General features: G+C 39.1%; 2 long non-coding RNA genes across 2 annotated transcripts; both read left to right on the forward strand.

The window, feature by feature from the left end:
• Window positions 1-704: 704 nt before the first annotated feature.
• On the forward strand, window positions 705-3,584 carry LOC136791054 (uncharacterized). The gene is made up of 2 exons (XR_010832216.1): window positions 705-1,603; window positions 3,271-3,584. It is a non-coding gene; the product is annotated as an uncharacterized lncRNA (long non-coding RNA).
• An 11,655-nt stretch (window positions 3,585-15,239) lies between these two features.
• On the forward strand, window positions 15,240-24,875 carry LOC125182029 (uncharacterized). The gene is made up of 4 exons (XR_007160929.2): window positions 15,240-16,620; window positions 20,514-20,644; window positions 23,780-23,937; window positions 24,561-24,875. It is a non-coding gene; the product is annotated as an uncharacterized lncRNA (long non-coding RNA).
• Window positions 24,876-25,131: the final 256 nt, after the last annotated feature.

The raw sequence follows: 25,131 nt of genomic DNA on the forward strand, positions 1-25,131 counted from the left end.
AAAGCTTTGCTTTTTAATTCCCTCCTCTGCTGTATAGGATGGTGAGTGCTGTTACAACACTGGGCAGGTGTTGTAGCAGATCTCTTCTTGGCCAAGGACAAGCAGGAGGAGCAGTGCTGCAGCTTCCTTGACCGAGCCAGGGTGGCAGCACTTGTAGCAAGCCCAGCTCTAGGGTTCTGTGTTTCTTGTCTGACTGCTATGTTTCTTATCACTCCCTAGGCTCCCTCTTTCTCCCCAGCCTGGCTGACCACTCTGCAACCCCTGTGGCTATAACAGCTGTTATCGCTGCACAGATGGCCTGATGGGGGAACTGATTTGGCTTTAAAATGACCCCACCATGACCTGCCCAGGGTTGTTTCTCAGCTGGGTGGTATACCTAAGGATTGGCTGAAAATGAGCAATGTGAGGGCCATTTTGTTTTTCACAGGTACAGTTACTTCCTAACTAGAGCACTTAGGTTGTCTCTGCTTTGACCTAAATCCTTTTATCCAAAACATTAGGAATAACAAAGCAAAGAGAGCCCAGAGAGCCTGTAGCTGGTAGTTTCTATTGTCAGAGAGTATGTGGAAAATCACAGTTTAAGGCAAACTAAAAATATATATATACTTAAATTAAAAAATGCAATTTCAGAATAGCTAACAGCATACGTCAAGTAAATAATCGTTCCTGTAAGAGGTGCACTGAAGCTACAGGTGATCAGGTGATACCTGGATTAACAGTACACAAGGCCTGTTCTCACACACAAGAAATTCATCACAATATACAACACAAGGAGTTTCCTTCCTTCCTTCCTTCCTTCCTTCCTTCCTTCCTTCCTTCCTTCCTTCCTTCCTTCCTTCCTTCCTTCCTTCCTTCCTTCCTTCCTTCCTTCCTTCCTTCCTTCCTTCCTTCCTTCCTTCCTTCCTTCCTTCCTTCCTTCCTTCCTTCCTTCCTTCCTTCCTTCCTTCCTTCCTTCCTTCCTTCCTTTCTCTCTCTCTCTCTCTCTCTCTCTCTTTCTCTTTCTCTTTCTCTTTCTCTTTCTCTTTCTCTTTCTCTTTCTCTTTCTCTTTCTCTTTCTCTTTCTCTTTCTCTTTCTCTTTCTCTTTCTCTTTCTCTTTCTCTTTCTCTTTCTCTTTCTCTCTCTTTCTCTTTCTCTTTCTCTCTCTCTTTCTCTCTCTCTTTCTCTCTTTCTCTCTCTCTCTTTTTTCTTTCTCTCTCTCTTCCTTCATTCCATCCCTCCCTTTCTTTTTCATTGACAAAACACCACTTCATGGCAACAGGAAAGCCTTGTGCAAGAAAGCACCAGTTTCAGTACATTTCTGGACTTAAATACCCGGTCTAGAGCAGGCCAACAAAAATCTGCCAGGTCAGTGTCCAAGACCTGTGAGCACAATGCAATTCTGGACACACTTTGGAGTCCAAGTTTTTCCTCAAAACATTTTCACAGTTGGTGGCAGATGTCCCAGCACAGAGCAGGAAGAGACCCGAAACCTCAGGCCAGCACAGAGGAATAAACAGGCTCTCATCCAGGAAAGGGCCACAATAAATGTGGTGCCATGACCTCTTGGTGCCTGTGTCATGCACAGCACGACAACCGTCACCTCCGCATCCATCAGCTACTGAGGTAAGACAAACATCCTGGCCCCCGCAGCTGGGGCAGGAAGCGGGGAGGAGGTGCAGACGGTGACCATCCTGCTCCAGTTAACCAGTAACCCAGTAACCGGGAGGTGTTCGTAATGGCTCCCTCAAGCAGAAACACCAGTGAGGCCTCGTGCGCAGAAGGGTCTCCATGGCCTGGGAGTGAGGCCTGGCAGCTGAGATGAAGCACACAGATGATTCAGCTGGCAAGGAAAGTTGGGTTTCCTTGCCAAATTCCTCACTTTCCTCACTTCATGGATTTAAATAAGTAGGGATGTGTTCCTGATAGTGAGGACGACCGTTTGCACATAGAAGAACTTAAGCTAGCTGTTGTGATTTATAGCTGTGTCTCCATCAGTCAGATCAGCTTTCACGGGTAGACAGGCCTGTGGTGGAGCCAGGAACAGTATCTTGTCAAATAGTTTTATAAAGTCATCAATTACTAAAGCTCAGAATAACACTATATATATTTTAAAGTGCTGTTAAATGGAATACCCTCTGCTTTGGCTATTACAGACAGACTGGGCAGCTTTTCGTGGATTTCGTGCATTTCTCTACTCCAGTCTTGCTATGTATGCAGGGATCTTTTGAGGCAATAGTTCATGCGCATTCAAAAATAATTTAAAAAAAACAACAGTAACTTGGTGGCTATTTGCTATCTAAATGAGGAGTCTCAGATGACCATCTTGTTAATGCATGCCATAAAATATACTGTCCCGGCTCGCTGGATGTAAAACAAACATAGAGATTTGTGGGTTCTGGCAGTTGCTGCTTGCTCAGTAATGCTCATGTGTCTTGTCACAAATATAAAATGTAGATTTTTAATATATAAATACTTCCAGCTTGGCAAAGTGATTAAAGACAGAGAATATCCATCTTCAAGTATTCAAAGGTATAAAAATGAAAAAGGGAAAGTAATAGCAATATTTCATACAGGGATAGGCCAGAAGACCCAGACACGATTATGTTTTTTAGCCTTTGGAAAAAAAAAAAATGTGGTTAGCCTGACAAGAACCCACTGTCTGAGGGTCATCCGTAACTCCAGTAACATATATCAATGACCCTGCCCCCTTCCAGCAGTGACCCCCTCCTTCTCTAAGTGCAGCCTCTGCTGAAGGACTTATTGCACAGATATATGGATTCACAGAGTTGCTAAAAAGCTCAAAGTGCAGCAGAAGTGGTAGTGCCTGGACAGAGGTGAGCAAGCAACCCATGCATGCCAGGGGAAAACAAGAGACATGTCCAGAAGCTAGCTGCTGGCTCGGGCTGGATGAAAGTGCTGCTGTGGACCTCTGCTTACCCCTTTCAACTAGTGCTAGGGAGAGAACGAAGATAATTACACAAAGCATTAATAAGATCTGAAGTCCTTTTGGTAATAACCAGTGAAATCGATGCAAATGCAGAAGACAGGAGCATCACTGCAGAGCTTTTGAGCAAAACTTCAGGGTATGAGGTGCAGATCCTCACATGCAAAAAGGGGCACTGAAACCTGTGTGTGACACACCTAGCCAGCTGTGTGTGTTTATTGCAACATGCATGCTTGCAGATGTCAACTCTGGTGTTGCTGAGGGAGGAAATAGCACCCAGGAGTGACTCCTTTTAGAGTTGCTTAAATGCCTGCAGTCCCTATTTGTTTTGTTGCTTCCTTTTCAGCGACTGCGTGCAACTGCGTTTTCACTCAGGGGTCCCCAGGGATATTTATTAGACAACGGCCAGCAAATCACCTTCATTAGAGCAACAAAATGCAAAGCCTGAAGTGATGTAAAAATCTTTCAAGTTTACCAGCAACGCTTCCAGAGAAAGAGAAAGTGAGGGTGAATTTAGTTTTGTTCTTTGTACACTGTTATCCCTCAGCATCCAAGGGCTTCAGCTTGCTACAGCTGGACTGTTGAGGACCCCATGGATTAACACGCAGGCAGAAGACGGTAGATGGTAAGAGATGATCAGATGGCAATTATGGAAAGAGATACTTAAAGGATCTTTTCATTTCACCGTACGATGGACCTGATATGCTAATTGAAACAGTATCTGTGCATACTCCTGCAAGTTCAAACCACAAAAGCTCTGTTTTGACACAGGCACGGTGGAAATAAGGTCCTCTTCAAAAGAGTAGTAGTGACCTCATTCAAACTCACTTGCTTTCATGAAAGGTAAAGATGGCAGGCGAAGTAGTGATGCCAGCAGTTTGTTCCTGTGCAGTAATGGGGAGAGGAGGAGGGGGAGAAAAATCATCACATAGTTTATCTTTCCAGCAGGCTGATTTCCTTTAGCAGCCTGAATAAGCAATTGGCTAGTAGCCAGCTGCGGCGGATTTGTCCCGTGTTTGCAAGATCAGTCAGTGAGCAAAGCTGTTTTCAGTTAATAAATATTTGATTTACAAGGTACTGTAAGTAATAAAAAGGGAAGGGAGTTTAGCTGCTGGGAGATTTGTTTAGCACTTTAGTGGGGATAACTAACAACCAGCTTTGGTTGTTTTTCCTCCTTCGCATGGCCAGTGGGCAACTGACTTGATCAGTCTTGCTGCATTACACCTTGTAGTGAGCAGAACTAACACACTGAGCAAAACAGAGGTGGACTGGGACATACACGGTGCCTTGACAGAAACACAGCTGAAGGGAACATTCGTAGATTCTCCTTTCTTCTTCTCTGCAAGTAACCTGTGATAAATATTGCATTTCTCAGTATCATTGGGAAAAATCAAAACTGTTTGATCCTTTCCATATGATATAGGTGGCTATATACGAGAGGGGGGAAGGACATAAAGTAGCAGGTACAGAACAGCCAGCAGCATTTTAACAAAGGAGAAAAGACCCCAGAATACACTAATCAGTTGACTACAGAGTCCTGGGTATTTTGAATGGAGCTGGAGAACAAAGTGGGTGTACAAGCACAAAAAAAAAAAAAGAAAAAAAAAGAAAAAAAAAGACATGTTTAAAAAAAAAGAAACAAAACCAGCTGTAAGAGGTAGCATATTTTTTACATTTTAATTTCTTCCTAAAGTTCTGAGCCTCTAGGTGGGGATGTGGTAATGTGGGCAAGGCAGGGAACAGAGCATCCATCGGGAGACTTGCAGTGCTCTCCTGCAAGGTGCCAAGCACATTCTGCATGCCAAAGGAGCCAACGCTCATGTGCTCGGTCTCTGGTGCGCAGCAGGCCTCCCGTGTGACCATGGGCATATCACCTAGTCTTTCAGATCTCCGCTTCCCCCACTTGTGGAAAGACAGACTAACCTGCCAGCTGTTCAGACACATCAGGTTGTTTTGTTCAGTCTCCACACAGGAGTTGTGAGTTGGGTAGCAGATACTAAAAAGTGCAGAATACTATTGTTAGTGTTGTGGCAGTTCATTGCAGATCAAAGCCTCCAACAGATCCTATGTGTAGAGGCTCAGAACGGCAGTAAGGATATTCGTACAACTTCACCAGAAACACTGTGCATACACAGAGTTATTGATTTCTAGGATGTTGCCAGTAGTTTCTTCCCAGTAACTATGGGAAGGACAGAACAAAGTGTTTTCTCTGCCAAGTATGAATTAATTCTTCTGAGTTCTAGCTCTTCAGCCTACATGGCTTTGCACTGTTACACTGCTTTGCATTTGTCCACAGTGTGATTCCAAATACTTGCTTGGCAAGGGTGTAAGGAAAGCCTCAAAAAGGCCTGCAGGGAAGGGTCAGACCACATGTCCTTCTTGCAAAGGATACTCTGGAAAAGTGACCCCTTCCTCACTCCCTACCACACAGAGGGGACTCAGAGCACAGCACCTGGAGGGGACAGCAAAATGCAGCCCCAGGTAGCACCATGCCTTCAGCTGCAGCGCCTTGCAGAACCATGGGCTGGGCTGGGCTGCCCCATGGCTCCGCTCTGAAGAACCACACTGAGGTAGTTGGTTGCTGCAGAGTAGAGCCACGAAGCTTGTGAAGGGACTAGAAAACAAGACATGAGGAGTGACTGAGGGAATGGGGGTTGTTTAGTCTGGAGAAAAGGAGGCTGAGGGGAGACCTCGTCACTCTCTACATTTACCTGAAAGGAGCCTGTAAAGAGGTGGTTGTCTGTCTTTTTTTCTCAGGTGACAAGTGATAGGAGGTGAGAAAATGGCCTCAAGTAGTTCCAGGGGAGGTTTAGATGGGACATTAGGAAGAATTTCACAGAGAGGGTGGTCAAGCATTGCAACAGGCTGCAGGGAAGTGGTGGAGTCCCCATCCCTATATAAAAGATGTGGTGTTAGGGACATGGTTTAATGATGGGACTCGGTAGGTCAGGTTGATGATTGGACCTGATGATCTTGAAGGTCTTTTCCAGGTCTGTGGTGTCCCTGCTGGAGGCAGCAGCAAGCAACATGGTGCATAGTGGTTGGCTCTACAGTGAAGAGATGGCCTTCTCCAGCAGCTAAGTGCATTGGAAGGACTCTTTTCAGCTCTTATGCAGATGTCATAACAGAGGCTTAAGAAAAAGAAACTGGGGGAGGGGGGGGAAGCTGCAGATTCTTAGCAAAAAGACAATTTTAAAAATTTGTGAGGGAAAAAAAATGTGCAACACACCAAAAGCTTGGAGCTTAGGATGTTCATGTGGGAAACAGGAGATCCCAGTTCATGTCCATGTAGTGCCCGAACCGAGGAGGTGAGCTCACCACTGGGCTACACAGACTCCAGGTTTTATGGGTGGTCACTTCCACAGGTGTGACAGCTCCAACAGGAGACCTCGCACAGCAACGGAGGAAGGTCTATGCTCATTTCTCTACTAGAACAGAAATTCTCTCTTTAAATTCTGTTCCACACATAGGGAAGACTTTGTGCCAGGAGTTTCACCAAAGCATATGCTTCTGCAAAAGAGCTTTAATGAATCAATGTTTTCTGACAAAAAGTAGTTTTTGCCAGAAATCCTGTCCAGCTCCACCATTCAGTTATATCTAAAGACCACAGTCCTCCATCTGCAAAACAAGGATAAGAATTTTACCTGCTTTTTATGAAGCAAATTAGGATCTAGGGGTGAACAGTTCACAAAAAAAGGAGTTATCAAAACTGCTTCTTTTGCAAACTGATCTGACATCTACCACACTAATACTGCAAAATAATATTCAACTGGGCCATAATTTTAGCATTAACAGACCAGTGTTTTATTATTTTAAGATATCCATTCATTCCTATGGAACTGGAGCCCAATGATGATGCTAAGAGCTTGGGGAAAAGCTGCGGGTGGAAGGAGAGTGTATTTCTTTCATATGTGCTTTACTTTTTAATAGCTATTGGGCTATCTGTTAAACTGAACAGCAATATTTGGACCACAAATGGTTATTGCAATAACAACAGCATTATAAAACTGATCAGCCCCCTCCCTCAGAAACGGGCTGCGTCTCTGTTTGTTTTCTGTTGAGGAGGGAAGTGTCCCCGAGGGTCTCCCTTTGGGAACCCCTGTCTCAGTATGAAACAAGTAACATGATTTATGTAGACACTGCCAGCTTCTCTCCTTTCTCAGACAGAAAATGGCTTTATCTAGTCAGGTAATGTCACAATAAAGTAGTACAGTAGAAATTTCATCACTGAATGGTCTAAAAGAGACAGATCACCCAATCTATATTTTCACTGTTTTTAAATAATGTGCTGTGCTCAAATGGCAGCAAGCAGTACAATGAGAGAAAAAAAAGAACTGAGGCTACACCACAGATTTTAAGCAAAATATTTTCATGAGGGATTGATGATAACATTATCAAAGTTGGATAAACAGGGAGCAGACAGTGCAATGCGCTGATCAGATTTAGTAAACCTATTATACTTGCTTTTGGTGAGCTTTTTCAAAGCAATTCTTGATTTACCTTCTCTTTAACTGGGGGTGGAGGACAGGCTCTGACAAGGCTGACAACCCCCTGCTAACCATGCTCAGGATGATGCTCACACCTCCACATCACACCTGCACCTGCACTAACTCTCCTCTTCCTCCCAAGTCAGACAGGCCGTGCCCCACTCTGAGTTCACACATGCACAGACAGGCATTGTCAGTGGCTAATTTTTAAAGAAAGGGGAAAATGCAGTGACCTGAAGGCACTTGCAAATTTTTTTTTTTCCACTACATTATTTAGGCTTACCACTCTAATCACGGCTGTCCCTAAAGAGATGCTGGTGGTGGGTACCAGCTCTGCCCCAAGTACAGCAGGGCAAGCAATGGTTGTGCTTTGCTGTGGCTTACAAATGGGGTTAGCACAGCCGGTGTGAACACAGGTAAAAGCTGTGTTTCATGTACCCCCTTCACATTTCTGTTCTCATTTAAAAGAAAAAATGGTGTGTGGGTGTGTTAGGAAATGCCACAGGACGTTTCTTAGGGAAATTTAGGGTAAAAATTAGGTGGATTGGGAGGATGCTTTGATTCTCTAACCCAGAATGATCAACAGTGTCATGCACCACTTGCATCTAGCCTGACACAACTCTGCCGGCAGTGTGACTAAATACAAGACTACTATGTCATTTTGATGTTTTGTTTTTTAGATCCCTGAATACAAAGCCTTAAAAAACAACCAACAACTACATAAGGTACATGATGCTACTGGCACATTTGTGTCCAGAAGCTCCAGTCATGGTTTCAGCAATAACAAGGTTTTTCAGTCTAAAAAAAGCCTCAGTACAGTGTTTTGCCTTTTTTTTTTTTAAACTCCATTTCAAGAAAATGAACACCAAGTACTATGCAGTTAACTTGAGCCACTTTTGCTCTGTCAAGAAAGGACCAATTAGTGTCTCAGAAAAAAAGTTCCTTCAGAAAAAATAAAAAAAATCCCGTCTTTTCTTCCAGATCATATTGGTACCTCTATACCACATTGTCAATGTCAAAGAGGGATGGGAACACAGGAATTGGTGATGGGATTTAGTAAACTAAGAGAAAAAGGTGTGTCACCACCTGCAGAGATTTTTACTTATTTTCAAAGGAGTGAGTGTTTACAAGCTCCCTTCCCAGAAAAGTAAAAGCAGATCTAAAACAAAACTATGTAAGTCACTACCGTCTCAACTGATTTAGGATGCTGTTGTTGCTGGTGGTTTCTTTGCTTCTCGACATTCATGAATAAATTCCTTCATCATAAACCTTATAAACATATAAGTTCATGAAAGAACCCACATGACTCCTTTTATTTTTAGGAGATTGAATAAAATATTTATGTCCCTCTGTGTCCCAAATATCAATTACTTCCTTCACTGAAAAAGCACATTTGCAATAGGATTAAAAATTTACCCTAGTACAAAACAATATACAATTAACTCATACATTTCCAGCTGTCTTTGTTAGACATACACTTTATACATCCACATCCATCCCTTTTGAACCACGCATACTGTCAATACCTCTTCTCAAATTTGACAGGTAAGTCAAAAATGCAGCTATTATCAGACAACACTTCCGCATGATCTCATGACAGCTACAAGTACACACAGCAGTTACTGCTGGGAGAAGTCAGCATTTACTAGTGGGTGTCAGATAGCAACCTAGTTTTCCTAGATTATAAAATTCCTAAATTAAGTCGGCCTCAGAATTAATTTTTAGAGAAATTTAGACAAATGCAGATTCTGATCATTTTGAAGATAACCTACAAATTTTACTTTTAAACTTTTAAATTGATTTATATACAATCGTATTTGCAACTATTTCCTTCTTTCTCAGGCCAACTTCCCCCTCCCCCCAAAAATAGCAAAAAGAACCATAAAACATTATTGCAGTAACACTTTCACATTTTTCTCTTCTTCTGTAACAGAGAACATGAAATCCAATAGCAAACTTTGTTTTCATCACTGTCTTCCACAGGGAGGATTTTAAGTTTTATTTAGAATTAAGTAACAGTTTTCAAATACATAGAGAAATACATTTTTCTGATTAGTCTTTCACATAACCATGATAATCAGTGGCATTAACGAATTGCATGATAAATTGCCTATTAAAAACAAAACAAACAAATTGACCTCCCCTCCCCCCCCCCAAAAAAAAAGTCCAACAAGAAAATCAATGCTCAAAACAGAAAGAGGGCAACATAAGGGTGTTTGGTTTTGTTTTTGTTGTTTTTAAACTCCACATTATTCTCAAGACTTGTTTATTTTTAGAAAATCTCCTGAATCTCTCTAAAAATTAACTCTAGTGATATGTTAGCATTCAGACCACAGGAGCAGAGAAAGACTGTGAAAACAATATGTAAGTTATGAAGCCAAATGCTATTTGCGAATACTAGATCCTATAGCAGATTACAAGTAACCAAAATTTGCTAGTACAGAAAGTTAAGGGGTATTTTGCAACTTTTTTTTTTTTTAATGAAATACCTGTGATACAATCAACCATAAATTGGTCATTGTTAAATTGTCATAAACTATTGTAGATTTTCCTCCAATATGGAAAAAAAATCTATACTGACAGAAGTTACCTTTATACCTATGAGAAAAGCTACCCTACTGCATTAATAACAGAGATACTGAAAGACCTACATATTTTATATTCAAAAACACCTCCAAGTTGACAAAAGTAAAGGTTCTCAGGTACTTAGTGACATGACCACGTAAAAGTGGTGCCTTCAGGAAAGCATCCATATTTCCTCTGTTGGTTCTGCCGCTCGCTCAGATTTCATTTTTGCAATTAGTAAGCACTCAGATCAACCTAACAGGAATTGCCCAACCTGTGGTAGACTCTGCTCTACATTGGAGAAAATTAGCTTAAAAACTTGTGTGGATCAGGAAGAAGGCTCACAGTATCGTGACTGTATTGATAGCTGAGCTCCTACTGAAGCCAGGCAGGAGTAAAATTCCTTCTGAAGTCCCTGTGTGAGGCTGATCATGTGCTTCTTATTTTCACATTTGGGAGATCTCAGGCTTGTCCCCATTTCCCTATTTCTGGCTTCCTACAGCCTCTGCTAATACACAATAGAAAGACTTTCCATCTGGATGGGTCTTCTGACAAGCAATAACAACGTATGACTCAGTGATTTCCAGCAGGAGTCCAGAAGAATGCACAGTAGAAAAACGTATCTCAGAATTCATAATTTTTGAACTTTTTTCATTCTCATTCTATGAAAAATTCATTTATGCTATTAAAAACTGTGGTGGCGGAAACCCAAAAATCCAAGCCAATTTCATAATCGAAGGCAATTAAGTTGATTGCTAAATGATAAATACCACATCTTTTCTTAATGGGGATACTGTTCTTGAGTAAGCAAACTGTTTCTCTGTTCATGAATTTAAAAGAATGCATCAAAAATCTCTCTCACAAAAGTTCAATGGAAAGCAAACATTTTACTACGGAGGAGTTGTTGAAAATCTTAACCATTTAAATAGCCTGTATACTAATAACGAGAGCAGAAAAAGCAACCTGACTCTTCTTATGCAAAAATATTGATCGTTATTATCTGCTAGGAATAGAAAAACTACCTTTATAATTCCTGATCTGTATTTTTGCTTTCAACCTGTCTATTCATTTCCAGGATTGAACACCTTCCTTGGGAATGTGGAGCTTGATTTGAGAATTGAATAAGAATCACTACAAAAAAGACATTTATTGCTCTACATATAGCTAAATGACAAAGTTTATTTCTCAAATAGGACAAGAAAAAAAAAAGAACAGAAGCAGATTGATTTATTTCTTTGGTCCAGGCTACGTGCACTATATAGGTTAATACTGATCCTTTATTCCAAAAAACAGAACAAAAAAGTAACACAAGTGAAAATTCATTTCACCATTCATATGCAACAAAGAATTTTACTGCTAGACAAACTTTAAAATGCCTTTAAGTAAGAGAAAAATACATGGTTAAACTCGCAATAGAAATCAGCTTTGAAAGTAAAGTCACGTAAGAGTCTGGGACTATAATTATAATTTCAAGATTAAGAATATTTCTGCAGCAGTGAAGTCATGAGTGACAAAATGCTATCCTTAATATGGTATGATAATCAGAATCTAAATGTAATTCTTACATTCTGTAAACTATATACGTTAAAGATAAAATTTATGAAATGTAAAAAAATAAATAATAGGAAGAAGAACCCCCATCCTCCGACACCTCCCATGCACCCCTTTTAGGACTCCATGATTTAAAAAAGTCACATGGGTCACAGTACACTCATACAAACTGTACTGAACACGTCAGATCCCCTCTGCTAAATCAGGCAGCAAAATGAAACCAGGTATTAAAGCTGAAGCAGGAGTCCATCAGAGTCATGATTCTCATGATCCAGAAGTAACTGATATTATTTAACAACCAATACAAAACTGAAAGGACATGAAATGATGTTATCAAACGATATTAACTGAAGAAAAATTTGAATTGCTTGGATTACGTGGTATTTCTTGTTTCTCAGTATTCTTTTCTTTGTTTGAAAATGCACCAGCAATGTTCTTTTCTGGGGTTAGCAAACCTCCATGTGTGGTATTTAAATAACACACAGAAGTGAACCATGAACGTAATCAGAATCTTTGGATACATTAAGGAAATTAACAGCAATACTAAAATAATTAAAAAAAAAAAAAGTAAATTTTCACAGCAAGCTGCTCCTCCCTTCCACTCTCTTAAAACTGGCCAGGCTAATATTTGACTAAAGATAATACAGAATTAAAAGAAATAAAATATGTTTACCATGGGAAAAGCTAATCTTTTTGATGCTTTGTGGTAAAAGAGGCAGAAACAGCTCTTCAAACTATGCCTTAGAAAGATTAAATATTTTGGAAAGCTATAAATATGGAATGGATGTGTGTAAAGTAGAGAACAGTGCAAGCTACAATAGTCACCATTAGAAAGGCTATAATGTGCAGAAATTTTGGTGATTAGGCACAACAGAATAGTAGGAATGCACTCCAGCTCAGGAGACCAGAGTCAATGTGACATGATGCAACCATTTTTCTTACCAAGCAATCTTAAGATGTTCTGCAGGAAATGCTGGCTTGTTGCTTGCTGACAAATGGGAGCTAGGTGCTCGAGGTGATATTTCACCCAAACTTGATTTTTATAGGGTGCTCATGACTCGTGTAGGTAGCACCTCTTAAAAAGTGTTCAAAACGGGCATTTTAAGTGGCAGGTACCACCAGAATTGTAGAAGTGACCCAAGGCCTGTCCCTCTCTTTGCTTCCTTAGTCATCTGCCTGCAGGGCAACAGAGGAAAATCAGCACCTTCGGCACTTCTGCTCACAGCTCAGTCTCCAAGATCACCCATGCCAGAGACAGGCTATGGTTGTATTTACGATAACCAGCAACAATCCCTTCCAAGCTGCAGTTCCCTCACAGGCTTCTGTTTGAGCATATACTAGGTTAAACTCTTTGGGAATCTCTTAAAGACATGTACACTGCAGGATAATAATTAAAAAAGGATTTAATGTGGCTGCCTGATATGACTCAGCAGTCAAATATTTTCATTCAGAGATATTTAGCATTAAAATTCAAATAGATGCAGGTGTCATTAGCTATTTACAAGGGAAAGATTCTCAATTAAGTATTCTTGATTTGTTAACAATTCAAGCTACAATGGAGCTTTTATTTCCTTTTAATTGTAAGCAAACAGTATTATTAGTTCTCAAGGCAGACAAAACAGCAGTATTATCACTATTCATTTACCCTTATTGCTAAAAAGTACAAAAAAAAAAAAAGAAAGCAACAAAACCTCCAAACCTCACTCTCTTCCTCCACCTCTCAAGATATCCTTTCTAATCCTATAAAAGCATCTGTCTTTGATTTCAAGTGAAGTACCTGCTGTGCAGGATGCAATGCCAATCCAATTTATGTGCAACAAAACCAAATGGGTTGAAATGAACTCTGCATTTTGAAGATGTTTTTGTTTAATCATTACCGTCACTTCTCTTTAATGAATGCATTAATCAAGCAAAACTTCAAGCAAAAACGGAAAGGCTCATCTCAAGAAATGAAAAAAACAAACAAAAAATCTTCCTATCTTCACAATATCTGCTACTGTCAAACACTGTTACACTTTCCTTTGGCAGAACTTCAAATGCATATTACTGTAGGTTGTTTGGAGATGTTAAGTATAAGCAGCAGCTCCCTCCAGAAAGAAGCGGAGGAAACATGTAAGCTGTCTCATAGTCCTAAACTCTGCTTCTGAACTGATTTATAGCCAAATACACACGTTGGGTAGCCCTGAAATTTCCTGACTATCCCCTCAAATGTTCTACTATGCCATTTTATTTTAAAGAAATAGTGAGAATGGTCAACATTGCATTGTCAGTGACGTGTAAAAAACATGTACATAAAATTTATTCTGCTCTTAGAAACAATTTCTTTCAAAACCTGGTATCAGTAGGAACAATATCCAGAAGATTTCCATCAGACAATAAAAGGTGCAGGACTGACCTAAAGAGGAACTTGGTTTTAGGAATTCAGATAGGTATATAAATGCATATTTCTAACAAATTCAGTCATGCCTATCATTACTTTATGATGTTTGTCCAAATATTTGAAGCAGGGATTGAAGATGAATTTGCATGGGAGAATATTGGCAGAAATAGAAGAGAAGATGGGAGAACAACACGACTTTTTCAGTCTGGCATTCCCACAATTTTCATTACTCAAGCAGAATTAAGATCTGTTGAAATTTGACCATCATGATACACTGGCAGAAGCCAACTGCCATTTCACAAATGAAGTGGACATAATTTAGTGCAACTTGCTCAGATGACATGCGTTTCATATAAATGCTTTTTCCTTAAAAGAACTTTACTCATTATTTAAATGAGTAAATCACAATCTTTTGTCAATATGTTTTAAATCCATTACCTTCCTCTTGCTTCATTTGTGCATTTTATTTTGGCAAATATTTAAGGCATTTTTACTGGTCACTGCCACCTAGGTACCATATGCAAATCTAGGAAAAAGTTGTTGAGAGCTGTACCAAATGTTACAACGGTCCTTCACAAGGGTTTATTACAGAGCTAGATCCTTTCCAGGAGGAATTACCCAACAGTACTCCATTAAAGGACAAAAAAAAAAATTAAAAGACATTTTATGATTCAGCCAGTGGCCTCTACGATAATTTCTCCCATAGCTTCCACAAATTTTATCTTAACATAAAAACAAGAAACTGCACAGGAGCGATCAGATTTTATTTAAATTAGTTTGTAGTTTGAAAACAAAAACAAAAAACAGTGCTTACAGAATCAGATGGGCTAAGAAGATTATAGTAATATTACGTAAAATTATCTTCTTTTTTCTAATGAAAAAAATGAATGAAATTAGATTTTCATGTGTTCTCTAAAATTGGGGGGGGGGTGATATTCTTTTTTCATATATCTGAACAAAACAAGGTAGCATCAAAGTTGGCTACACCGATGCACAGCAGATAGACATTTTGGTGTTCTGATGCTACTAACTAGAAGATTAGTAGCTCCAGAAATGGCACTAAGTGGCTGAATATGATCACCACCACATTCAGAAGAGGGAATGAGACAGCTCCTCTGTCTCATTACAGACTACAGGATGAACCAGTGTATGCATGAATTTCGCATGAGGTAAATTGAAAAAGCTCCATAAAAAGTTTGAGTAATGATTACTTCTCATCAAAACTTTTTTTTTTTTTTTTTTGGAAAAATACCTATCCCCTCTAGAAATAATATATTTACTCATTATTCCAGTGTTATGCATTCAGGATGATAGCTAATATTTCCCTTACTCTTTCTCCCAAATTCTCCATTTGAAATGCAATTAAAAGATATTCCCACTTTCTTCTGAGAAAAGACCCAATTTCCTGATTTCAGTTGTTGATAGATATGAAACAACATCACATGGGTGGTAGTGGTGGGGGGAAGACAAGAGAAAGAAGTCATCCCAACCTTCTGTCAGGCACTTTACAGCATAATGAGCTATGATGAAAAACAAGTCAAACACTGAGAAAACAAGAAGGCTTGGAAATTTGATCTTGCTGACAGGATCCATAGTAATTAATTTTAACCCATGTGACCACTGGATGTCCCCACTGTTCCTCAAATGCAGTAGAGGCATCATCTAGCTGGCAGATAGAAAAAAAAAAAAAGCAGATTTGACAAAGAGTGGGGAATGTGCAAGGACACGGGTAGTGATGATTCCCACCGTAGCCCAATCCCCAATGTGCACAGACACAAACACACACACCTGTGCGTACAGGAGCAAACTGGAGAGCAGGGGAACAGCCAACCACAGGCACCAAAAGAGAAACACTCTTTGAATACAGTTTCTACCAAGTTTGCTTGGCATCTGCTGCGTGCTTAATAATGCAGTGAGGAGCAAGGCTGGGTGACAGATCCTCGGAGGGAGACGGGAAAGTAGAATTGCTTCTGATGAGATGTGCAGAAAGCCTGGATTGGAGCAGGGTGTGCAACGGGGCAAATAGAAAAGACCCTTGTGCCATAACAGGTGAGAGAACAGGCAAGCAGGAACAGAGATGTCAACACAAGAACCCTGAGGAGCTGCCAGTCAAAAGCATCCAAAGGAACCAAAATAACAAGAGAATATCTGTAATGCCATGGGTTGCTCTTCATATCAAAGGTTTGAGGGCACTAGTGGGATGAAAGCTGAACAAGGCAAGGGAAGACAAAACAAATACTCTAGGAAGTCTACTTCTACACGTCCTATTTTGAGGTCAGGTCATGTGAGAGATTTAGGTTCACATGAAGGTGTAGGAAGCTGAGATGTTAGCATCAACTCATCTTTATTTATTCTGTCATATGACAAAAGGTCAGACCCAATTCTGCCATCGAAAAAGAAGTGCCTTGCTTACTACAACAAAAAGAATGAGATCAAGCTATTTTTTCTTGGAAGGAATTCCCTACTAATAGATTTAAAAGCAAATTTCAAATCACTCATGCATTGTTTTTTTTGCAGACTTCAAAAGCTCAAGCTCTGACAGCACATGACTTATTTCATGCCTACAGTGAGAGGCTACACCAGGAGAAGCCCCAGGCCCCTCCTCTGTCCCCAACTCCTTTTGTTAGCTGATGTTAGGCATCGAAGTACAAAGCCATGGGAAGGGTTATCCATACAAAAATTGTCCATACGAAGCAATATTTGAGGAGTAAAGGTAAGTGATCTGTGCACTTACTGCCTGTTCTTCATCCTTTTTGCACTTCCTACCACTTTCAGAAGCCTGATCAGTGACAGCTGGGCCATCACTGACTTCAAAACTTTCAAGGCATAGAAACCTGCAAGAGCAAAGGTAGCTTGCTGAGAGATACTGAAACCAAACTGCAAACAAGTATCTTAAATAACACATTTCACTAGAACACGGTAAACTAGCAATTTGTATGATGTTTAATTCATATTAGTATCAAGATTAGTTACATAAACTGCCGGGATGACCAGAAACACAGAACTCAGGTTGACTCTTTCAGCCTGAGTGCCTGGCAGGGCATTACCAGAAAGGGTGTTATGTTCTCCTCCATGTATTTCCCTCACATGCTGTTAGATCACAGGTCTGACACTATAGCTATTCTTTTGTTCATGTTTAAGACATTCACAAAACTGAAATGCACTGAAAAGGCTTAAAGGCTTTTTTTTTTTTTTTTTAAAGGGGGGAAAGCCCTGAGGGAGGGAAGTGCATGAATACATTTGAATAATAAATTAATTTGAGAATTTCGTGGTTTGCAATTAAATTAATTAGGTACTCTGAATTACTGGCCAGTGATTCAAAGCATACTTCTAGCTTGTTCTACTTGGTTTGAAGTGATGTACATATATAAATAAGACAAAAAAAACTTATATAGCTTTTGTTCTCTCCTTTGGATCTCATCTGTACTTTCAGATCAGCAACTGACCATAACACATATGCTTCATATGAAAAACAAAATGGCTCAAGTTATTTGCTGAGATTTAACAATAATAAAAAAATGATACCTGTTAGGCTGACTTGTAGTCAATACTCTCTTCTGAAACATGTTGTCTGACAGAGAGAATTCATTGTGTATGTTTCAGCATTCCAAAAATAAGAGTTACTATCATGACTCTTCATCCAAAGATCTGAGATTGCTTAAAAATGTCAGGGATGCTTTATGACAGCTGTTCATGTTCTGAGCAGTTTCTTTATAGCTTTTGGCTCTAAAGGAGTATAAGTAACATATCTAATCCCAAGACCTGATTACTTTCCCAGTTTTAAAATGGAGACTGCACACTCATTTTCAGGCTGTCTGCTGGAAAGTTAACTGGCACCTCCTCTACTCTCAAGGAGTTAGATTTCTATTTAAACCCAAGCTCAAGTCAAGTAAGCATGCTTTGCACTCTCCAGCATTCAGCTTTTCTGTTCTTAATCAGGTGCTACAATTAGAAGGTAAACATCATTAAGGCCTATGCAAGTTTAGAAAAAGAAAAAATATCAAGAGTTGAAGTCCATTGAGTCAAATACTTTGGGGCCCAAAAGTTCAAGACCCTCTGAAGAGCCCAGAGAAGGAGGAGTTTATATATTAGTCTTACGGCTGTGATATTAATAGTCTTCAGAACCTCCCTGATTCCTCAAATTTTAATACTATCATTACTTAAACGTTGTAAGGCACACTCTTGAGTAATTTATATGAAACCCTTAATCATTAGAGATACAAATAAGCTCAGAGAAATTATATTTATGACAATGAAACTAAGAACCGAGCTAGGTTTCTTCGTAGTACCTCCACAAAAAATGTCTTGCCCCATACAAGTTAGAAGACAAATGAATGCAGTAGTATTAGATGTCCACAAAAGAAGAAAAAAAGACTTAGGCCAAGTTTGCTCAAATGCTGTGGCATTTGTTCCTTACCTACTGTTAATTTAGCAGGGAAAAATTTGTCCCAGAGTTGCTAGAGCTAAACTCTGATTAAGACAGTTTTAGCTAATCTTACATGGTAGAAAATGCGTACATGAAATCGTGGTGTAGTGCAGCCAGCAGGACTTGTAATGCCCTGGTAGAGCCCTGTAAACATGATAAACTAGAACAAGACCACACAGCAAAACCCGTCTTGCACTAGTCTCACAAATTCAGTTTTAATTTTTATAAACAGATTGCTTCTTGGGTTGTTATTATTAGTGTGAGCTGGACAGCTTGAATTAGAGAATAATTTATTCCCTGTGCATTTCTAATTACAGAAAAGAGGTTCACTCACTGACACACTTGTCCGTCTTGTTCTTTCCTGTCTTTCAGGCATGGCTGATTGCAGTTAAATAGACAGACCAACACAAACTGCATAAGAAACACAACTCTGTCAAAAAAGGACTGAAGTGTTACCATTAATTATTCTGGACCATGTGCTCATTTACAACAGATCTAACATGAGAAATATTCTCAGAGGTGTCAAACAGCCTCAGTTTCATAGGTGCATGGGGGTAGCACTGACTAAATGTTTGAGTGACTGGTAGGATGTGACCTGCCAGAGATCCTTGAAGCTTGGGGATTTCATGTGCAATTTGTGTTTGAGCATTCAATAGATAATTTAAATTGGGCCACTCTCTCCGAGCATTTTTGAAGGATCTACATGCCTGAGCTTGTTTCGGAACTGCACTAATATCTCAAAAAAATTATGAGTATCTGCACAAGTGATTATTTAAAATTCACTGCATCTTAAAAAGGCTTGATGAAAGTGAAAATTGTTTTCTGAAGAATGTTGAAAGGTAGGCATAACAATCACTGACTGCATAAGAAGACAGCTTGAACAAGCTAACTGGGAGAAAGAACCAAAGCAAAGTCACCGTGATGTAGTTAACTACATTTACAACAGGAACTGCTGTAAATACTGAGCAGAGAACAGTTCACCTAAGCTATTAATCAGATGAACAAACTTTGTAAAGACAATAATCAGTCACAGAATCACAGACTGGTTTGGGTTGGAAGGGACCTTAAAGATCAAGGGACCTACTTCCAATCCCCCTGCCATGGGCAGGGACACCTCCCACCAGCCCAGGTTGCCCAAAACCCCCATCCAGCCTGGCCTTGAACACCTCCAGGGATGGGGCATCCACAGCTTCTCTGGGCAACCTGTGCCAGTGCTTCACCACCCTCTGAGTGAAGAATTTTCTCTTAACTGATAATTCACATTGGAACTAGAGGAAAAAGTTAAAATAAAAAAAAAAAAAGGTTGGATCTATTAAGATATACCCTACAACTATTTCAGGCAACAGTACAAAACTATCCTCTTTAAGTTCATGTAGAAGAAATAAATATTTTGTTTTCCCTCACTGCAACGGTATTTACTCTTAAAAATAATAAAATCTGTGTGTTGTAAACTTCATTCACTCTCACATACCCTGATAAAAATGAATCTCCTATTCCAAACAGCACAGAAAGCTCTTCCATAATGAAGCAACACCATTTGTGAATCAGTAATAATCCCCTTCTTCCCCTGTTAGTACAGTATGCTGCTGTTGCTGAAGGTATTTGCTTATTTTTGCAAAACCTGCATAATTTGTGTATTTGGATCTCTGCAGTGAAGTGTCTCCCTAAAGTGATGAATGTTCCCTTACCTCTTTTTCACAGAATACACATGCAGAACTTCATGGTGTTTAAGGTTTTATACAGTAAACCCGACATTAAAGTTTAGTTTAAAGAGTTGAAGCTTAAAAAGTTTCCATTAAGTGACAACTCTTTATAAACAGTGACAAAGCTTGTTGAAGGGGTTGTCATCTGTCAGCAAGTTATTAAGTTATCTCAGGTTTCTACATTTAACTGATATACTGAACATTTTAAAAGGAACAATTTTAAGACAACAGGAAAACACCATGAGCCAATGTAAAGAAATTCAGAATTGCAGGTAATACTGGATTAGCTTTCAAGCAGCACCCTCTGGCAACCTTTGCTGTACTATTCAAGATTCGCTTTGAATTTATGATTTCATTTGATATCAAAGGTTTCTTCTTTCTGCCAGCCAGCTAAATAGACAGTATATTCATATTGCATTCATTGACCATCTGAAAAACAAACCTGAGAGAACTTTCTGTGCTTTTTTTTTTTTCCAGACTAAAGTGCACCTATAACTACCATCCCCAACCTTATCAGAGATCTTGCTTCTGAAATTCACATGACATGACAATGAAAGCATTCAGGATGTGTTTTCAAAAGATGCTTTTTCCACGGGCTATAAAAGCAGGTAGAATAAATGTTGACTGCTTAGTGTTTTTCTTTTTGTTTCCTGGTCACTGCTTTTTTGTTTGTTTCAGATTTCAAAACATTTCTTCTTCTGAGTTGAACAAAGGAAAAATAATTTTATTTTTCATTAAATAAAAAAGAGTAGTCTCAGAACATATACACACCCACATTTGATCTCCATCCAACTGCTGGGTATAAGACTCAGTTTCCAACCACTGTTCTAAGCTAAACTGTACCAAATGTGGCAGAGCAAGAACTCTAACAGGAGTTTCAGGAGTAACAGGAAAGGATACTAGTTCCCAAGCTGTAAAGTTAATAACTGAAATACTTTATAGAGATGTGTTCTTCCCTCAGAAGGGTATTAGATGGTTGAACTGAACATATATTGGCTCTACACAAAAATCCTGGTGTTTGGAAAGAGGGTAAACTACTCTCCAGTCAAACTATAGGTATACTTACTCTTTTTTGTTTTAACCTCCAAAAAATAGGATTATTTTATTTTAAGAATATTTTTGCACTTAAGAACATTTTAGTCACTTTAAAAACATTTTTGCTTTTCTTTTTGAGAGCATGCACACCCCCAACAAAAACATGGCTTGTCTGTACAATTTGTTTCTCTTTGTGTGCATTCTCCAGCACTCTGCAGAGATGAAGCATCCCCAAAACACAGAAGGACCATTATCAGATAAATTTCTCTTAGTTCAGCTCCCGCTATTTATAAGAACTGATTAACTAACTTTTTTTTTTTTAAAGCCAGCACCAGTACTGGTAGACTGCATAAGGTTCAGATGTCAACTTTCTCTGAATTAAGAAAATCTATACTTAGGGTTAGAAAGACCAAAACTAGAATAATTTGAAGTACCAAACCAATAAAATATTACTTCTGTGGTAAGACTTCATAGAGACCAAGTAGGAATAAAGCAAGAGGTAATTTTTACTCTATTAAGAATAGAGATGTGGTGAGGAAACTTGAGGACCTATTTTTATTTTTGAAGATTAAATACAAGCAGTCTTTCAAAACACCCTCTGGAAGTTATGGTTTTTCCCACCAAGGTACACCTAGTATATGTTGAAGCAAACAGACACCAAGCTGAAGCCTAAAAGACTTTGTTCTGCTATGCAGCTCTGTTGCAGGGACATGAGGAAGGCTGTATCTTTCCAACTGATTTCCCACAGATGTTGAACAAGACTGATTTTTGTATCAGGTGGGTTGTGCACCTCTTTTTGCTGAAATTGGCAGAAAGTGAGCAATTCTAGAGAAGTTACACAACCCTTCCAGATGCAATATTAGCTCCATCTAAAAGAAGAGAAAAGAAATCTAGCACAGACACACAGAGCTCAATTTAATGCTGTAAAATTATTTGCAAGTTATTTTAATCAGACACGGAGTTCTTTACAAAAAAAAGTTCCAAATGTTATTCTTCCTTTCACAGACAGGGAACCCGACTCAGATTAAATAGTTTGCACAAGGATGCTTGTGAAGTCTATGTAATGTCTGATCTGGGTTCTATCTTCTGACTAATACTGCTGAGCCTTAACAGCTCCCTCTTTCCTCTGCAAAGCTGCAGGCTTCAGCAAACAAAGCATTCCTTATAGCTAATTGGTATTACATGGAAACTCAACTGCTCTTATTTACAAAACTACAGATTTATGTCAAGCAAAGCCAATTATGCTTAATGTTTAAACTATTGCAGGTGCTCAATGACATTGTTGCTAGGCAGTAGAAGTGAAATTGCTCTTTTAATGCATCTTGTTCCAACTGGGAGCATGTGTTTTATCATCAGTGCAAACTTAACAGATGGAGATCTTAATCTTCACCAGAAAGCTTTCTTCACCCTCCCGTACTCGAAATGGTGTCCCATGCATTTAGACTTAACTGGGGTGCTCAGTGAACTGTCTGGGACAATTTTTTTTTCTTATGTGCATACATGAATACAGAATAAGACACACATTTAACTCTTAAAAAAGCAGCACTGCCAGTAATCAGCAACACAAATGGGTATTCAATATTAGTAATGACCTCCTCTGAGCACAGCACCTACTGGAATAGTTATAACCAGAGATGGTAGACAGTACAGAGGCAGCTTCTTTCAAGGTCAAGACTACAGAGTCGTTTATACTAATTTATGTGTTGAGGCAAGATTGGGAAAACTTAGGTAGTACTCAAAATACAAAACTGAACAGAAATATCCCAGTTCACTCACAGCCTGTGAACCTCCCTTCAGAGGTAACTTCTTCCACACTATTTCAAAACTACAGTCCTTGATAAGGATTAAAACACATATCTGCCTTTACTTTGTACAATTCAACATGAACAGGTGATCTCAAGCACAGACAATGAAACCTGAATGTTTTTCTCTCGTGAAAATTTTCAAAACTGTCACAGATCAATAAAATACTGAATAAAAGGCTATTTTAACATTTTGAAGGTGTTTATTACATTATTTCAAATGCATATACACCACCTTAGTTATTCTCTCCTCCTGCGGTGGTTTTTTTTTTTTCCTCTAATGTATTAACCCAAATGTAAAAAGCAGCTTCTTTCAAAATCAAGACTGAATCTACAGATTCCTTTACATTAATTTTACTGTGTGCTGGGACAAGATTTATAAGATTTAGGCAATGCTCTGAAAGTACAAAGAATTCCATTAGGTTTGTATACAGTGCCAAATGCTCCAGTTCAAGAAGCATCCCTGTCTGTTGGGGTATAACTGCTAAATTGCTCTGTCATAACAGCGAACATGATTGATAGACTTTTTCATACTTCTTCCTCTGCACCGCCAGCTGAAATTAGTCAATATCCAGCAATCAGTAGCCCTTTCCATCCACCCAAAAGGCCAAGTACTTAACTAAATCTGATAAAAAGTCTTCCTCCAGTCCACATGAAAAAGGTAGTTTTCAGTTATCAAATATTAATCCCAAACCCATTCTAATCCATACAACTCAAATACATCTTTATGAAGGCTGCCTTTTCTGCTTCTTTCTCCATTGCTGAAAGGTTTTTTGCATGACTGTATGCTAGGGAGGTCCTTCTTTACAGGGAGTTAGCTAATACTCTTTTTTTTTTTTTTTTAGAATTACAGATCAGACAATTAAACTATAATATTTTATATTCTGTGCTATGATCTGTTTTCAGATTTTGATTTCTGAGAAAAAGCAGTCTTAGGAAGTTCGAGGCCATTCAGCCTAAGCATGATCAGAAGAAATGCAAATATTCAGAATGTGGAACTGAACTCAGGATCACTACCAGAACCACAGGTTTCTACAAGTTGATCTTATCACCACAGAATCTAAGTAAGTTCTGCCTCCACTGATTAGCTGGACAGAAACCATTAAGCTAATACGTTAAGAAGGCCATGCCCACACCCCTAACATGCAGATTTTACACTTAATCTTAATCTTCAAGAACAGATGAGCACAAAAACTGAATTTCACAGCCCAGGTCCCAGAGACCTAAAAAGATTATCTTCTGTTTTGGAAAGCTCTCCCTCCTCAGAGAAACCTGATCAAAACAATGACAAAGTGGAGTAGTCCAACTAAGAGTCATGGCTTTATAATATAAAATGCTAAGTTAATTAATGAGAATGTGTGAAATGTATTTTTCACCAACTAGGAACCTGACTTGATGACCCAGGAAATCCTTCTGCTGTCATGTGTCAAAAGGAGACCAAGTTTTAGAGTTTAATTCTGTATTGAGTTCTCCATTACTCCATTAAAATAAAAAAACACCTTTTAGCTGAATTGGCATAGTATGGATTTAGGATTCTCATCCTACGCCATTCAAAAATGTGAGTCAGATTCCATTTCACACAGTTGACCAGAGAAAAATATAAAACAGAAAAAAACTTATTCAGCCTGTTTATCTTAGACCCAACAGTATTTGTACCTCCAGCTTTCTTACCAAACGTTTTTCCTAGGAAGTTCAAAGACTGTAAAGGGGAGAAGTACTAACCAGTGATATGCCAGCCTCACACTCCAGGGACAAAGGGACATGCAGGTCATTTGAGAGCATACCCACATGTGCTCAGCACAGCTGTGTGGCAGCTAAAAGCCTGAGAAAGAACCTTCTTTGCCAGAGGCAAGTACACCAAACAAGTCTCCAATAATAATAATTTCAACCTCTGTCTTAAAAGCAAGTTAGGTTTCTTGTTCTTCTATTCTTGATGTAAATGGTTATTTTTGTGTTTTTTAAAAAAATAGTATCATTAAGTATTAAAAGCAACTCCTGAACCAGTTTGTAAAATTGGTCTGATCTTAGCTTTTATCCATTTGTTACATAGTTCTCCTCCTGTTGTGTAAAACCCTAAAATGCATTGACAGGGACCACATACCTCTCTCCAGCAAACTACATTCAGCATCTCTACAGCTTTTCTCTGCCCAGTCAGAGATCAAGCCAAGGATTCAGGAGTTTCCCACTTTACAGCAAGAAGCTTGGAGTGTCTGTGGCTTAAAGGTGGGTTTATTGCAATGCAAATACCATTTAGAAAA

This window comes from Anser cygnoides, chromosome 1 (assembly GCF_040182565.1).
Source record: "Anser cygnoides isolate HZ-2024a breed goose chromosome 1, Taihu_goose_T2T_genome, whole genome shotgun sequence".
Lineage (NCBI taxonomy): Eukaryota > Metazoa > Chordata > Aves > Anseriformes > Anatidae > Anser > Anser cygnoides.